Source organism: Arvicanthis niloticus, chromosome 4 (genome assembly GCF_011762505.2).
Source record: "Arvicanthis niloticus isolate mArvNil1 chromosome 4, mArvNil1.pat.X, whole genome shotgun sequence".
In the NCBI taxonomy this organism is placed as follows: Eukaryota; Metazoa; Chordata; class Mammalia; order Rodentia; family Muridae; genus Arvicanthis; species Arvicanthis niloticus.
This window is the reverse complement of record NC_047661.1, coordinates 1915761-1932759: the sequence shown is the minus strand read 5'-3', so window position 1 is coordinate 1932759 and position 16999 is coordinate 1915761. Positions and strand designations below refer to the sequence as shown.

At 37.9% G+C, this 16999-nt stretch overlaps 1 pseudogene; it reads right to left on the bottom strand.

Annotated features, from left to right (window-relative positions):
* Positions 1-14431: 14431 nt before the first annotated feature.
* Positions 14432-15316, bottom strand: LOC117707697 (vomeronasal type-1 receptor 90-like; annotated as a pseudogene).
* Between the last annotated feature and the right edge of the window lie 1683 nt (positions 15317-16999).

The window sequence follows — 16999 nt, the reverse complement described above, 5'->3', positions numbered from 1 at the left end:
AACAAGAAAACGGCTAGTTTAAACAACAATGATGTGGAATGCTGAGTGCAGAGAGCAGAAAATAGAACTGTTTAGGTTCAGAAAGGTCTCTAAGCAGGCAACAAGGCTTCCCTGGGAAGCCTGAAGATTTGAGCTCCTCCCTGGAAATGTAAGATGGAAACAGAATTGTCTCATTGTACCACAAGGCCACATGGCATACACGCATGCCTTCAGACAAACACACCGCGTGCTCATGCGCGCGCGTCACACACACACACACAGACATAGACACACACTCACAATAATGAATTAAATATTTATTTAATAACTAGAATTGGTTAAATTGCAGAACCACCTCCAACAGGACATGGAGGAAAGACATTTAGGAAAACGGATCTTCCACGGGGCAAATCTTAAATATTTTGCCAACTTTCAGTACACATATTTACTTGAAACTACACCTGTTACAACTGGCAAGCCAAGCAGAAAAAGAAAATAGCCTCATGGTTACTCCCAAATTCCATGTCACCCCAAGAGGCAAAACTTTGTTTTAAAACTTAGATATACACATATTGTGCATATTTTATGTAAGTTTATGAAATATTTCCTTATTACTTTTTCAAACAGTCATAGCGTTATTTTCCTTTTCCTCTGAATTTCCTTTTACTCTGAATTATCTTCCTCTCCCCCCCCTCAACTCTCAACCCCCCACCCCACCCCACTTCCCCTTTCACCTTTGTTATACCTGTGTCTTACTACCCCTGCCGTGAGCTCCTTCTACCCCATCACCCATAGTCCCTTCCTACTTTTCTGTCTTCTGTGGTCTGTCCCAATTATACATCCAAAAACATAAAACATTGAGCAAGGGTCTGCAAGTAAGACACACTACGTAGTATCTGTCTCTCCAGGTCTGAGATACTAAAATCAATATAATACAATCTAATTCCATCCATTTACCTAAGATTTCATTTTTCTTTATAGTAGAATGGCATTTCGTTGTTGTGTATAGACCACATTTTCATTTTCCATTCATTCGCTGAAGGACATTTAGGTTGGTCCCACTTCCTGGCTGTTGTGAACAGAACAGCAACAGACGTGGCTAATCAAATAGTAGAGAGTTGTGTCCTTTCAGTATGTGGCAAGGGGTTGTAGAGCAGGGTAGATAGACTTTCAGGTTTTTGCAAACTTTCCACACTGATTTTCAGAGTGGTTGCACCAGGTTGTGAAACCACTGGCAGTGATGAGATGTCCCTTTTTCTGCGTCTTCACCAGCAATTTTTGTCATTTGTTTTCTTGGTCTTAGCCATCCTGAGTAGGGTGAAAATGATATCTCAAACTGATTTTTTAAAGACAGAGTCAGAACTAGGAGTGCAGCTCAGATGTACAGCACAATGTAAAATGAAGATACATACATGGCTTTGATTATTGAGTAACACATAACTTTTTAAAATGTATATTAACCTTTATAAATTAAGCCAAAATAACGTTATGTAACAGAGACCCAAATGATCTTCCCATGGCTTTGTAAAAACTCATATTCTGTAAATGTCAAACGACCTATGCTATAGTTAGAACCTTAATCAGTCTGAATTTGTCAATCTCATTACTACACATATACCCACATGCACACACACACCCCTTCACCGGTCATATATATGTCAGTTGGTTCTAATGACCTCTGAGGAAGCTTGGGCATCTGTTTTAGTTTCTTTTCTATTGGTGTGATAAGATACCCTAAGAAAAGCAACTTCAGGAAAGAAATATCTATTTTAACTCACAGTTCAAGGTACAATCCAGCATGAAGGGAAAATCAAGGCAGCAGGACCCTGAAACAACTGTTAACATTACTCTCTCAGTCAGAAGACTAGAGCAGTAAATCCTCAGCCTCAGCTAGCTTTCTTCCCAGAATCCCTGCCTAGAGAATGCTTCTATGCACAGATAATATGGGTCTCTCCTACCAATAGATAATATGAGTCTTTCTACATCAGTTAACTTAATCCAGATAATCCCTCAGAGGCCCACCTCTAAGATGACTGTCTAGATTCTGTCAATTAGATAGTTAGCATTAACTATCACATCATCCCAATTGTGTTAATGAATTATAGTATTTTAAATAAATGATAGTATTTTAAAAATGAGGTATAATGGGACAATTTTTAGTTGAAGTAACATGAGTTGGCTTCAGTTTTAGAAAAATAATATCACAGATCTGTCAACTTATAGAAGGTGAAGCTAAGCCAGTCTTTATTTGCTTCCAAGTCTGTACATATCTCTTTCACTGATGAGAAACTTTCTCTCAAAGCAGAAAGCCAGAAAACATTTCCCTAATTAAAAAGTCTTTCCTTTTCTTTAAATTTATTATTTTTCTTTTATTTTTGAGATTATAATATGTTTCCACCAGCAGCAACAGTGCTGAAACGGGTTCATCTGTAAGAGAGGCTGAGAATAGGGAAACGGGGCGGGAAGAGATGAAGCCAAGACAAAGTTCTCTGATCAAGGCTTCAAGTTTAATAATTTGCTTTTACATATAAAGGGGAAGCCCCACCCTCCAGAGTCTCTTCTCAGTTCAGCCCAGTGGCTGGGCAAGGAGATAGCAGTCGGGATGGTGTCAAGGGTAGCTCAGCAGCCAGTCCATTCTTCTTAGCTCAGTAGCAGGCTCCAAGGCTGGTAATGCAATGCATCTCCTAGGTCCTACTGTTGCTTGGTCTATTGTGGTAAATGACTTGCAGGCCTCAGGCCTGGGGGAAGGGCACAATAATAAAATTATATTATTTTTCTCTTCCCGTTCCTTCCTACAAATACTCCTATAAACCACTCTGAGATTTCTTTCAAATCCAGTTTTTTTCATTAATTATTGTTAAACACACACACACACAACTAATATAATCTGCTCAGCCTGTATAATGTTATTTGTCTCTATGTGTTTTCAGGGATGGCCATTTGCTCTTCCCTAGGGCACATTTTTCAGCTCTCAGCATTCTTTAGTTGCCTATAGCTCTTTGTGTAGCATTGAGGTCTCATGATTGGTCCTCCATCTACTATTGTTATTATCCTTGTTCAGCTCTTGTTTAGATAGTCAGGCTGGTTACACATTATGGGTGTAGCTTCTGACATTACTAGAAAGCACAATCTCACAGCAAACTTCCTGGTCCTCTGGCTCTTACAATCTTTCTGTCCCTCTTCCTGAGACTTAGGTTGCAGGGGTTGTTTTATAGATACATTCATTTGAGACCTGGACTCAGTGACTCTGCATTTTTAGTGACTGTGGGTTTTTTAAGTGGTCTTCATCTCTTGCAAAGGAAAGTTTCTGTGTTGAAATTTTAGTGGGGACTAAACTTACCTGTGGTTATAAGGACAAATGTGTAATATGTACTTAGGGATTATGCTGTTTTAATGAAACGGTGAGTGTCCATTGTTTTCTAAAATCCATGAATTTTCTAGCCTTGGGAAATTGGCTAGGTTTCCAGCACAAGAATAATTTTTCTCTTGTAAGGTAAGTCTTAAGTCCAGCTAGATAGCTATTGGTTATCATAAAGGCATGTGTGCCACAATTTACTCTTAGTTTTTTTTTGTGTGTGTGACATGGTAGTCATTGTTGTGACTCATAGGTTTCATGTCTGGATAGGACTATTGGTTGAGTCCCTCCATTGGAGGTTTGCAAAATACCTCTGGTGCCATGAAAGCTTATCCTCATGGGGGAAACATCTAAATCAGTCCCAGCTCAGAGGCCTCTGCACCCTGCATCTGAAATGCATGGTGGCTTCAGCAATAGGGTTTACTTTCCACCTCTGGGGAACAACCAAGGTCAATAGCAATAGTCTGTAATGTTATAGGAGTCACTTGGACAAGCCTAACCAGCAACTGAATCAGCCTAGTGTTGGGAATTTTCTTAAGATGTCTTTAGCTCTTGGAGGATGCATTATCAGCTCAAATGAGAAAAATTCATTTGAATTATATCTATATATATATACAGATTTACATGTAGTATTGGTGGTATTTTTAGTGACTGGTATGATTTCTTAAATTTTTTTTCAGATATCTTAACTATCATTTTCTCCTTCTCTCATGCTCTGTATTAATCTCCCTCACTTTTCCTAATTAACCCCCACCCCTGATTAATTCCTATTGCACCATTGAGATCACTCATACCCTGCTGTTCTCCTCACTATTGCTCCCCAACCCTCCTATGCTGGCAATAGTCCTTTCTCCCTTCCTGGTTTCTACAGTTACTCCAGGCTATATAGTCATATCTGAAGAACTGGAGCCAGAGAGTCAAATGACAGAGCGTTTGATGTTTGCACTTCTGGGTCCAGCTTACTTTACTCAAGGTGATCTTTTCTAGTTCTATTGTTTTTAACTTGCAAAGCTCATGATTTTCATTTTCTTTCAGCTGGATAGCATCCCCTATTGTATATGCACCACCTTTTCATTGTCCACTTGTCAGTAGAAGGACATTTAGATTGTTTCCATTTCCTAGCTATTATGAATAGGGCAGCAATGAATGTGTTTGAGCACATTCTGTGTGATAGGATGTCAAGTGCTCATGGCAGATGCAAAGAAAATCTGGGTTATATGGCAGATGTAATTTTAGTTTTTGGAGAATTCAGTGATTTCTCTTGTGGCTGCCTAGTCTGAAATGCTACCAACAGTGAGTGCGGGCTCCATTTTCCCCATACCCTCTGCAGCACCTTTTGTCAGTTGTTTTGTTGATCTTTGCCACGACTTGGGTAAGGACCTGTGGGACTTAAAACCATTTCAGGAAGTTTGGTAAGGTAAAGCAGGTCGGGACCTGGAGACTTGGTGGCCACACGCCTGAGGCTTAGGTGACTCCCAGCTCCCTGCCAGACTCCTGATTTAGAACACAGTGCCATGCTTCTCACATAAAAAAAGATGTGAATACAGGTCACATAGGCTCAAGACAGAGGTCTCTATGCTAATGAGGTACCTAGAGGCCTTGAGGGCATAGCCAATAAGCACTCCTTTCCAGACATTCCTCCCTACAAAAGGTATTTAATCTCAGGCCCACCTTGAGAAGTGGGGTATTGGTTTTATGCATCCACTTTCCACCATGGCAGTAAGTGATTCAGAGCCATGGACGTCTCTTTTCATCAGGAGCTACTGTGAGGAGCCATGGTGAAGGCCTCTGCCTACAGAGCCGCTGTCTAATCTCCCATAAAAGGCCTCTCTTTGCCCCAGCCACAAACGCCACCAAGCCCACCGCCTGACAAACCAAAGATCATCACCATGGGACTAACTGGAGCTCCCCATTTACTCCTAAACTCAGCCCACCCCCCACCCCCCACTCCATTCTCAGCTCTTCCCCTACTCCCAGTGGCTCCTGGATGTCTAAGGGTCTGAGAACCCCATGGTCCCTGCCTCATTGTTACAGGTCCAGGGACCCCTGAACCAGTTCTGACTTTCCCACATCTCAGACAGTGCTTCCATACCAGGTAGGGGTGTCCCAATGCTTCTCTACAGCCCACAGCTGTGTACAGCTGTGAGTAGGGTAAGCACAGTCAAAGTCCCTGCATCCTCCTTCCCCAAGTGGCCATGCCTTGTGGTAGAGCCGACTTGGGACCCATAACCATAGAAATCTCACAGTTTATGTGGTTTTCATTTCCATAGTTGCTAGGGATAATTTTTTTTTTTTTTTTTTTTTTTTTTTGAGATTTTAGCTACTTTTTTGTCTTCTTTTGAGAACTCCCACCTTTTTTTTTTTTTTTTTGAATAAGTTGTTTGGTTTTGATTATGGATTTGTTGTTGTTGTTAACAGGATGCAGAACATTGCTTTTTTATTTTCTGTTTTCTTTTGTTGTGTTTTTGCTCTAATTTGGTTTGGTTTGGTTTTTGCTTCTTTGTTTTTTAGTTCTTTATATATTCTGGATCTTAATCCTCTGTCACATGCATATCTGGCAAAGATTCTCTCCAATTCTGTGGGCTTCCTCATCCTGAGGTTGATTGTTTTCTTAGTGGTACAGAAGTTTTTCAGTTCTATAAAGTCCCACTTGTCCCTAATTCTTGGGGAAATGGAACTCAATTTAGAAAGTCTGTTCTTATGCCTATATCATATCACCTGTGTTCTTCTAGCACTTTCAGAGTTTCAGGTATTATGTTTAGGTCTTTAAACCCTTTGTATTTAGTTTTGGTGCAAGGTTATAGATATAGATTCATTCTTTTGTGTGTGATCATCAACTTTTCCCAGCACCATTTGTTGAAGATCCTTTCTTTTTTTCCAGCATATGATTTTGGCATCACTGTTGAATATTAAATGGCCGAATATGTGTACTCATGTATGGGATTTTGATCTTGTTCCATTGGTCTACATGTCTGCTGTTTTTGTGCCAGTACCACATTGTTTTTTAGTGTAGGAAGCTGCGGTTAGCGGTGATACATTCCGCCATTCCAAGATGGCGCGGGCATCCTGTCCTCCCACTAGTAAACAACTGACTGCGCAGGTGCAAAAGGCAAAAAGTGCACCAAATCACTGCCCATCCTGGGGCGTATTATGGGTAATGAGTGAACAGCCAATCAGAAGTGAACACGTCACTCTAGGGTGTATTTAAGCTGTGCCTCTTCTGGTCTTTCCGTCTTTCCGCTTCTGCTTATACAAGAAGTAAAGCCTCGCTGTGGTAACCACCCGAACATTGCCTCACCTGTCCCTTTTCGCAGGCGGAGGGGACACGGAGGGGCTCGGAACATTTTAGTATGGCTCAGAAATGGCAATTGATCAGCACTATTCTTGCTTAGGATTGTTTTGGCTATGTCAAGTCTTTTGTGGTTCTATATGAATTTTGGGATAGTTTTTTTTCTAGTTCTGCAAAGAATGAGATTAGCATTTTGACTAGGATTGCATTGAACCCGTAAAAGCTCTTACAAAGATGTTTATTTTTACAAGATTAATTCTACCAATCCATGAGCATTGGGATGCTGTGGTGGTTTGGATAAACTTGGCCCAGGAAGTGGCACTATTAGGAGTTATGGCCTTTGAAGGAGGTGTGGCCTTGTTGGAGGAAGGGTGTCACTGTGGAGTTGGGTTTTAAACTCCCCTCCTCACTGCGTGGAAGACAGTATTCTCTTGAATGCCTTTGGATCAAGATGTAGAACTCTTGGTTTCTTCGCCAACACCATGTCTGCCTGGAAGCTGCCATGTTCCTTGTCATGAGGATAATAGATTGAACCTCTGAACCTGTAAGCCAACCCCAATTAAATATTATGCCTTATAAGATTCATGGTGTTTCTTCACAGCAATGGAAACCCTAATTAAGGCAGATGCCTTTCTATTTTCTATTGTTTTTCTGTATCTTATTCTTCAGAGCTTTAAAGTTTTAATAATAGAGGTTCTCACTTTCTTGGGTTTATTTCTAGATTTTTTTTTTTGGAGGCTATTGTAAATGGACATGTTTCCATGATCTTATCTTCTGTTGTTGGTGTAAAGAAGAGCTACTGGTTTGTGAAAAATTGATTATGTATGCTGGAAAATGAATTAATTTTTTATTATTTCTAGAAATTTTTGAGAATTGGGGGATTTTTAATGTATAATATCATATCATCTACAAATAAGGATAGTTGGGCTTTTCTTATTTATATCCCTTTAATTTCTTTCCCTTTTCTTATTGCTCCAGCTAATGCTTCAAGCATAATATTGAAAGTGAGTACAGTGACCATTTTTTTCTTATTCCTTACTTCAGTTAAGATTGCCTTAATCTTTTTTTCCATTTAGAATAATGTTGGCTGTGGGTTTCTTGTATATAGCTATCTTAGTTACTGTTCTCTTGCTGTGAAGAGACACCATGAGCAAGGTAACTCTTGAAAAGGAAAGAATTTAACTGGGGCCTTGCTTATCATTTTAGAGGGTTAATCTATGATCATCATGGCAGGAAGTAAATAGAAAAGGTGCTGGAGCAGCAGTCGAGAGCTTTACATCCTTATCCACAGGAAGCAGGCAGAAAGAGAGAGGAAGGGGAGTGGAGTGGAGGAGATAGGATAGCGGAAAAGAGCAGACTACTTGACATGGGATTTTGAAACTTCAAAACCCACCCCAGTGACACATCTGCTCCTATAAGGCCACACCTCCTAATCCTTCCCAAATAGTTCTATTCACCGAGGACCAAACATTTAAATGTAGGAGACTTTAGTGGCATTCTCATTCAAATTACCACAATAATTTTTATTATGTTGAGGTATATTTTTTTCTATCCCAACATTATCTTGAACTTGTATCATGAACACATGTTGGATTTTGTCAAAGGCTATTTCTGCATCTATTGAGATAATCATTTGAGTTTTTTTTATCCTTAGATTTATTTCTGTGATTTATTACATCTTTATTACATTGTGGTTGTTGAACCAACCATTCCTCCATTTTAGGTATAAAGCCAAGTTGGTCATGTGGCATCATTTTCAAGTATTTTATTGAGCAATTTTGAGTCTTTGTTTACTAAGGGAGGATTTCAATCTTTTTGAATTTATAAAGATTTATTTTGCATTGCCACATAAGTTCCATATGAGAAAACTGTGCTGCTGAGTAGAATGTATATTTTTGGAGTTTGGATAGAATATTCTGTAAGTATCTGTTAATTCTGATGTTTTTGTTCATTTTTTTGTCCAGATGATGTACTGGAGAAAGTTGGGTGTTGAAATCACCTATTAATGGATTGATGTTAATCTGTGTCTTTGAATCAAGTAGTAGTTATTTTTATTATGAAAATGGTGCCCCTGAGTTTGATGCATATATGATTAGAATAGTACTATCTTCTTGGTTAACTGCTCCCTTAATTAAAATTAAGTGTTCACCTCTATCTCTTCTGATTAGTTTTAGTTTGAAATCTGCTTTTTCAGATATTAGGATAGTGACATCTGCTTGCTTCCTGGTCTCATTTGATTAGAGCACTTCTGTTCATCCTTTTACTCTAAGGTGGTGCCTGTTTTAAAGACAAGATATGGACTTTTTATAAAATACAGGTTAATAAATTTTGTTTCTTGATCCAATTTACTTAGCCTGTGACTTTTGAATGGAGAATTGAGGACCCTGCTGTTTAAAGATAGTATTTATGTCAACTTTTTTTTTTTTCTGTGTAGCCCTGGCTGTCCTGGAACTCAGTCTGTAGACCAGGCTGGCCTCGAACTCAGAAATCTGCCTGCTTCTGCCTCCCAAGTGCTGGGATTAAAGGCGTGTGCCACCACTGCCCTGCTAAAGATAGTATTTAAATGTGTGTGTTAATTGTGGTCCACTATATTGCAGACTTTTGATGATGTTGTTTATATTATTAGTAGTCATTTGTGTTTTAATAATTGTGGCTTTGTATTTCTTTCCACAGCCTTTTGATTATATTCATTCTTCAGACTGAAGGATCCCTCACATTTTCTTCTGGTTTGGTTTGTTGATTACAATTATATATACAAATGATAAATGGACTGAGAAAGATATCAGGGAAACAACAACATTCATAAGAGATTCAACAATATAAAATATCATGGGCAAACTTTAATCAGGCAAATAAAAGAGTTATGTGATAAACAATTTAAGACACTGAAGAGTGAAATTGAAAAATATAGCAGAATGTGGAAAGATCTATCATGCTCATATGTCGGTAGGATTACTGTAGCAAAAGTAGCCATCTCACTAAAAGCAATCTACAGATTCAATGTAACCCCCCTCAAAATTCCACGTTTCCACAGAACTTGATAATTTTCAACTTCATATGAAAAAAAAAAAAAAAACCAAAAAAGCAAAAAATCCTCAGTATTGCTAAAACACTCCTAAATAATAAAAAATATCCTGCTGGATGTATCACTATCCCTGATATAAATTGTACCACAGAGCTATAGTAATAAAACAGCATGGCATTTCACAAAAACAAACATATTGATTAATGGAATTGAATTAAAACACAGACATAAATCTAGATACCTATGTGTTAGAGGCACATAGGGTTTGGGCTCATAGGCAAACACTAGAGGAACCAGAAATGTTAAACACACAGGTGCTCTCTTCAAAGTGAGAGGAGTATAACATGTTTTGTTCCCCAGAAAGCTTGGTGTAGACATGGTTAATAGCCTGGTGACCATTGTGATATCTCTATGACAGAGATCACACCAGATTATATGTCACCTTAAGACCTCTGTCTTGAACTTTCTTGTTTCTGTCAACTTGTAGACCCTATCTTTATGGAAGCTGTCACTTGTAATTTACAAAGGGTTTTGATGTAGTCATGTCCTTAGCTTTGTTGTGAATGTGGGATTGAGCTAATTATTAACAGGAAAAATTTCACTAAACTGTGTTGTGCTTAAATATGCCTAAACTAAACTACTTGGTCAGACACACAAAGTTTGAATCAACATGGGCTACTGAGTTTTGCTGAACTATTGTCTCGCCTTAACTGGGGATGAAACAACAACAACAAAAAATCATCTGCAGTGAGGTAACTCAGACCCAGAAATAATTTGTCTTTCTGTGGATTTTAATTGTTACAGCATTGATTTAAAAAAAAAAATAAAAACTACAATTACCATAAAGTTAAGTAAAGAATAAGGGACTGGGGCGAGGGGTAGGGATGGATTCTTTTAGGAAGAGGAAATAGTTTTGGATAGACAGAGGTGGGGGAATGGGTGGATTAAAGAGGGAAGGGGGTAAGAAAGGGGCAAGGAAGGGAATGCATAGAGGGACAGCTAAAACTAAGGAACACCTTGCGGGGGGGGGGAGGTTGTATGGAATCCTAATTCAGTAGTAACTTCCTAAAATATATACATATATAAAAGCAACCCAAATGAAATAGGGAAGTGACAGGGGAGATGGAATTTCAGCTTGACATAACTTATCACCAAATGAAGCTTCCACTGTGAAAAATGGCTTACATCTAATCGAGTTGTTGCCCAAAGGAGCCTTATGGGAACCTGCCAGGTACCAGCCTGGCTATAGCCAGGTCCCACAGAGAAGACAAGGAGTCAGTGAGGGAGGAGTGAGTCGTGCTTGGAGGTCTGGGGAATTGTGCACCCTGACTGGTAGTTGAGATGATTTGTTATTTATACAGTACTCCTTAGGCAGGGGTAGGTTCATATTGTTCTAAAACATAGATCTTATCATTTTTGGTCCCTGCACACATGTTTTGACTTTCTCTTGGTCATGAGTTTAGTTGTCATTGATAAACAATTACCAAACAGAGTTATCTTTTACAGTCATTTTCCATCATCAACCCCATAAGGCAATATTTAAAACTCTCGAAGCATTATTTTGCCGAAGCCTGACAGCTGTTCTCAGGCTGGTAGCTTCTGCAGTTTCAAAGGCACTAGACAGAAAGAAAATCTCCAAGCCAGCCTGGGAAGATTGCCATGCTCCAGGCAGTGAATTATCAACTTCGAATTTTCAGAATGCTAATTGTCATTAGGCCCAAGAAAAATCTTCAGGCCAAAGTTGCTGTGGTTATTATTCAATTCCTTTGTAGATTTTATATGTCTAATCTTGTTCCTGTACAGGCTTTTATAAGAAATGGAGGTCTTAATAGTTCATTCTTTTATCATTTATCCACACCATTCTTTTTCCACCAGTATAAGCCCCTGTGTAGGGCAGGGATAACTCCAGCCAATCTAACTTTGTTGCTGTATCTTTTCCTGGAGAGGCATATCATATGAGTCCTCAAACCTTATATTGCATCATGTAATCACCTAAGTGAATAGGAGGAAAAGGCCTTTAATCTGATCTGCTGCCAATATTTTTAGCCCACTGAATCTTGTTTATCTTTTTAAGTTTACTTTGTTCTGATTATCTTGTACCTGAATAAGTACAGGGGCAGATGTTCTGAGAGTATCTTGGAGCCAGAGTCTCATAAGGAGATCTCTCACATTTTCATGTGAGTCATAACCTCCAGGGCACAAGGAAGACCTTCAAGTAAGACCAGATAAGGATATTTCCCTAGAGGTGCAGGGGTAGTATGCTCAGGACTTTCCTGGGAAAGCTTAAAAGCAGTACTCTTGGGAGAAGGCATATATGACTCATAAGAAACTTTCCATCAATCCAATATCCCCAAGTTGTACAAATATTAAAAACTCCCCAAGCATGAAACACGTGGAGATCAAAACCTGAAGTGAAAGATGGCATAGTAGTAGCTCAGCTTTGCTAGATCTTTGTCAAGCAGATGTGCTGGCTTTATGACTTTCACTTTTCCCATTAGACATGGCTATGCCAGGATCCTCCAAACAATCCAGGCTATTGGTTGTTCATCACAAACACTAAGGCCTTATTCCTGAAGACAAAACCTACACAATTCATTAAACATGAATAACTTAAGCTGGTGTTAATGTAGAGACTTCACCCCTACAACTAGCGTTCATGGTACTGGAGAGTACTCTTCATACTACCAAAGGTGAGAATGGTAAACATCACCTCAAACTACCTTAAAATCTATAATGTTAACCTGCCTCCAGGGTATGCTGACACAATAGTAGCACAAGGCCTGTGAGACTAGCCAGCCAATAACTGACTTGATTTAATGCATGCACTCTATGAGATGGAACTTATACCCAGTACTGACTGGATAGCCAAGAACCTGAGACTACATATGTCAGGAACTGAGGGGAAAACCAATACAACATTCTCCTAAGGGGACTTAGCAATAAAATGGCTCCTAATGGCATTCTGCTATTCTCTTTGATCTGTGTCTTACTTAGCTATCACCAGAGAAGCTTCTCCAGCACCAGAGACGCCCACCCGGAAAATATGTGAATAGCAGGAAACCTTGAAACACTATACCCTATATGAGATGTCTCAGTCAAATCTTTCCCCTCATATTTCAAGGAACTATGTAGAAGAGAAGATGGAAAGACTATAAGAGCCAGAAGGGAAGCAGGGTTATAGGGAAACAAAGCCTTCTATATATAAAAACAAACTATGAGCACACATATAAACTTAGAGACTGAGGCAGCATGCAAAGGGCCTATGGGGGTCCTCACAAGATAGGGTTATAGAGCAAAAAGGAGAAGTGGATTTGCATGTCTGATCCATAACCCAGAAGCTATCTCTAATGGAAAGGCATTTGTAAATGAAAAATTAGTTTTCTCCAAGTAAACAAACCTCATGCCCTGAGAAGACAGCCAACAGAAAAAGAACTCAATGGTGTCTTTGGAGGTTCTTTGCTTCATAATATGGAGTCATGGCAATCTTTATAAGTTACAAGTACTGTTATAAGTACTTTCTATGTGTATTATGGTGGCATCTGGTTTGGTGATTTTCTGAGACTCCTGTGTTTGAACTTATACAGCTCTAGGTCTATATGTGTTTCTTGTGGATTTTTTTGGCTTCTTTTCTATTTGATTTTTTTGTCCTGTTCAGATTTGTTTGATTTTGGTTTCTTATCCTTGTTTATTTTATTATCATTAGTTAGATGCCTATTTGTTCTCAAAGGAGAGACAAAAAGAGTCTAGATCCAGATAAATGGGGAAGTGGGGAGAAACTGGTAGGGATTGGGAAGAGATAATGCTAATCAGAATATATTATATGAAAAAAGTTATTTTCAATAAAAATTAATTAGGGCATAGAGATTGAAATTGTAATTTCAGAGCTAGATAGGCAAAGACATGAGAATCCCTGAAACTACCATCCTGACCTATTTGGCAAGTCTCAGGTCACAATGAGAGATGCTCATTCAAAATACAAGGTAAATACAAGGTTGTATCCAAGCCTCCATGTGCACATACATATGCATCCTTGCATATACACACATACATACACACATACACAAAAAGCACATTGTATAACACATATGTATAGATAAACAATTTTTATTTACCAATAATATTTTAATAATTGTAGATGAAATGAAGTGAAAATAAACTCGGTATATAACTCATGAGTAACATAAGTAATGGAAAATCTAAATTCACATTATTTTATGATCCAGCGAAATCATAACTAGGATTAAAGCTACAATTGTATATTTAAACTGTTTTTAAAAATTTAAAGTAAATAAAAATGTATTCCAAAAAAGCTTAAAAGGTCAGTATCACCAAGAAGCTTCTTTGAGTAACCTCAGCATCAAGAGAACATTTATGACATAAAGTAAAAATGAAAGCGTAAAGGATTTCATGTGGAAATATCAGCTTATGATGTACAAGAAACTTAAAGAACTCTATACTTCTTGGCAGCAGAAATGTCCAAGAATATTTATATGTGATGCCGCAAATTTTATTTAAATCATATGAAAAATCTTGCTTTGATACTTAAACCATTAAAGTTTAAGAATATTTTTTTAGGAAAAGAATGTTGGGGCTTGCACCAGCATGGAGTCTTAAAACCTCTGTAACTCCAATTCCAGAGGATCCCGTGAGCGCTCTTGACTTCTCCGAGCACTAGGAATACAAACATGCAGGCACAATGGCACAACATTTATACTTATAAATAAAATAAATACATTTCTTTTTTTTTAAAAGAAGAAAAATTTCCTTCTTTAAAATTATGGTGTCATTTTGACCTCAAGTATTTCAGCACATTGATTACTCTCTTATCAGAACTGATTTGTACCAAAGAAGTAATTGCAGGATAGGCATTCATCACAAACTTTTGAACAGTCAAGACAACTGGGTCATACATCCATAACAGGACTGAGGTGAATGAGATGATGAAATCCACCCAATACATGACCACAAAGAAAACTACCAGCAGCAAGATAGTCTAGGTGGCCCTTTTCTCAGGGGAAGCTCTCAGGTGGCTGATGCTATGAAGATGTCTCTGATACCTGAACAGAATAATCACCATGTATGTACTTGTGGCCAGCATGACTCCTACAAGAAACACATCTCTGGACATTGCCACTATTAACATCAATCCCCTGATGATGTGGTTCATGGGGAAGAGTAAGCAGGCTTTAGTGACCTTCATCTGGTGGGTCTTACTTACATTGGTAAAACCAGCAACATAGAAAATCCACCTACTATTGAATGACAAATTGAAGGACCAAATATAGAAAAAAGCACAGATAATGTATTTTTGTACTTTTTGCTTAAATTTTGCCAACAGTGAGGTACTGGGACTAATTGTGACAGCCTGGAACACACTCAGGAGGCAGGTGATGCAGATAGAGATGCCTCTCATCACTCTGTTTATGTAAAAAGTTGTCTTACATTTGACATCATTCCCAAATTTTAGTGACTCTAATACGTCTGCAAGCAAAGTTTTCCCTCCAGTGAGGATCATCATTATGTGAATGAAGGTCAGTTGACAGAAGATCAGGTCCATGGGCTTAGGTCTGTGACCTAGGATTATGGGAGTATAGAAAAAAAGGAGAAACATATTGGCTAGGACTCCAAGTCCAGCTTGGAAGTAAAGGACAGTATTTGATAAGGACATAAGTGAAAAGACTATTCCTTGTATAGGTAGAGAGGGAAAAAAAGACATATTTTACATATCTAGAAACAATAATAGAGCATACATCTAACTTGTGATCAATAGTCTTTATATATGTATATATATTCTGTTTTACCTACTCATTATTGATATCTTGTGTCTATTACTTTTAATGTTCCATCATAGCTTAAATTTATATATGCTTTAAATGTATCTCACATATATATGTATATAAAATTATAGAAAATACACGTGTTCACAGTGACATCTATACCAAATGCACATTTCGTGTGCCTGTATTGCATTTGAGTTTCATGCCTTAGAAAACCATTCCTATTGATTTAAATTGTCTTATTTTGTAATTATCACCTAAAACAGTAATCATGAGCACAGAATGTTGACCACATTTGCACAACTCAACAAAAATCATCAGTCTGGGGAAAAAAAAAAAAAAAAAAAAACCATCACAAAAGGAATCCAAAAAACTGAGGTGTCAGTCTCACAGTACATGATTTTACTGTGCTCTGTTTTGCAGCTATCCCTGTTTTAACTCATAATTCTAATGGAATCACAGTTTTAATTCATGATAATCTCATTATTTTAATCAGCAAAATGTCTTTTGCAATTCATCTGTTTTTACGTTTATTTTTCCAAGAAATCTTACATCACCAGACTCTGGAATTAAAGCCATAGATACAGTGGGAGATCATTAGTGTACTTTCCACACTCTATTAATTATATAACAATTAATTATGGTCCTAAATGACCTTCTGGTTCAGTTCCCATTCAATTTCAACCCTTTGTGAACTCCACTCTAGGTTTAAAGAACTAACTGGTAGGTACATTACCAATACTGTTTTTCTTTTCTTTTTGTGGGGGAAGGAAGTAAGTCCCTTATGGCTTTTTCATCCACCCATGTTGTTAATTTACCTACCTCCTCTACCTTCTGTATTTATCTCCCTCATCCTTATCTGAAAAGCCACCCATTTTCCCATCTTCCTTATCAGATCAATTGTATTCTGCTATTCCCCTATATATAGGTACATGCATGTATGTGTGGAAACTATGCAAAATTAGTGGGTGAGACCATCCTACAAAATTTCCATATATATGATACTATGAACCACACATTTAATTTTACAAGATTTTTGCTCCTAAAAGCTTAATCTAGTAAATGAATGGATTTATTCCAATTGCCAGAGTCAAACATTCAATTCTCTCAGCAACATGTATTTATCATAACTACACAGTGATGTTCTGTCTTTGAAAAGTTCCAGGATAAGAGCTAGGGAGATGGTTCAGTGGTTAAGAGCATTTTTCATCTTGCAAAGGACAGAAGTTAGGTTCCCAGGAAAGACATGGTGGCTTATAACCATCTATAACTCTAGTTCCAGGGGATGCGTTACCCTGTCTAACCCAGACATGCAAGTGGCACACAGACCTACATGCTGGCAAAACGCTCATATCTATAAATAAAACAAGTAAGTATAAATAAATAAATAAATAAATAAATAAATAAATAAATGCTCTAGGATAATACTTAATTCAAACCTTAGTCTCCAAACTGAATAAAACTATAGCTATAGCATAATATTAATTTTAAAATTGTAAATATATGTTGAATCATTTATTATTACTTACAAATCTTCAACTTATTAATATAGCACATGTGTTCTGAGTCATACA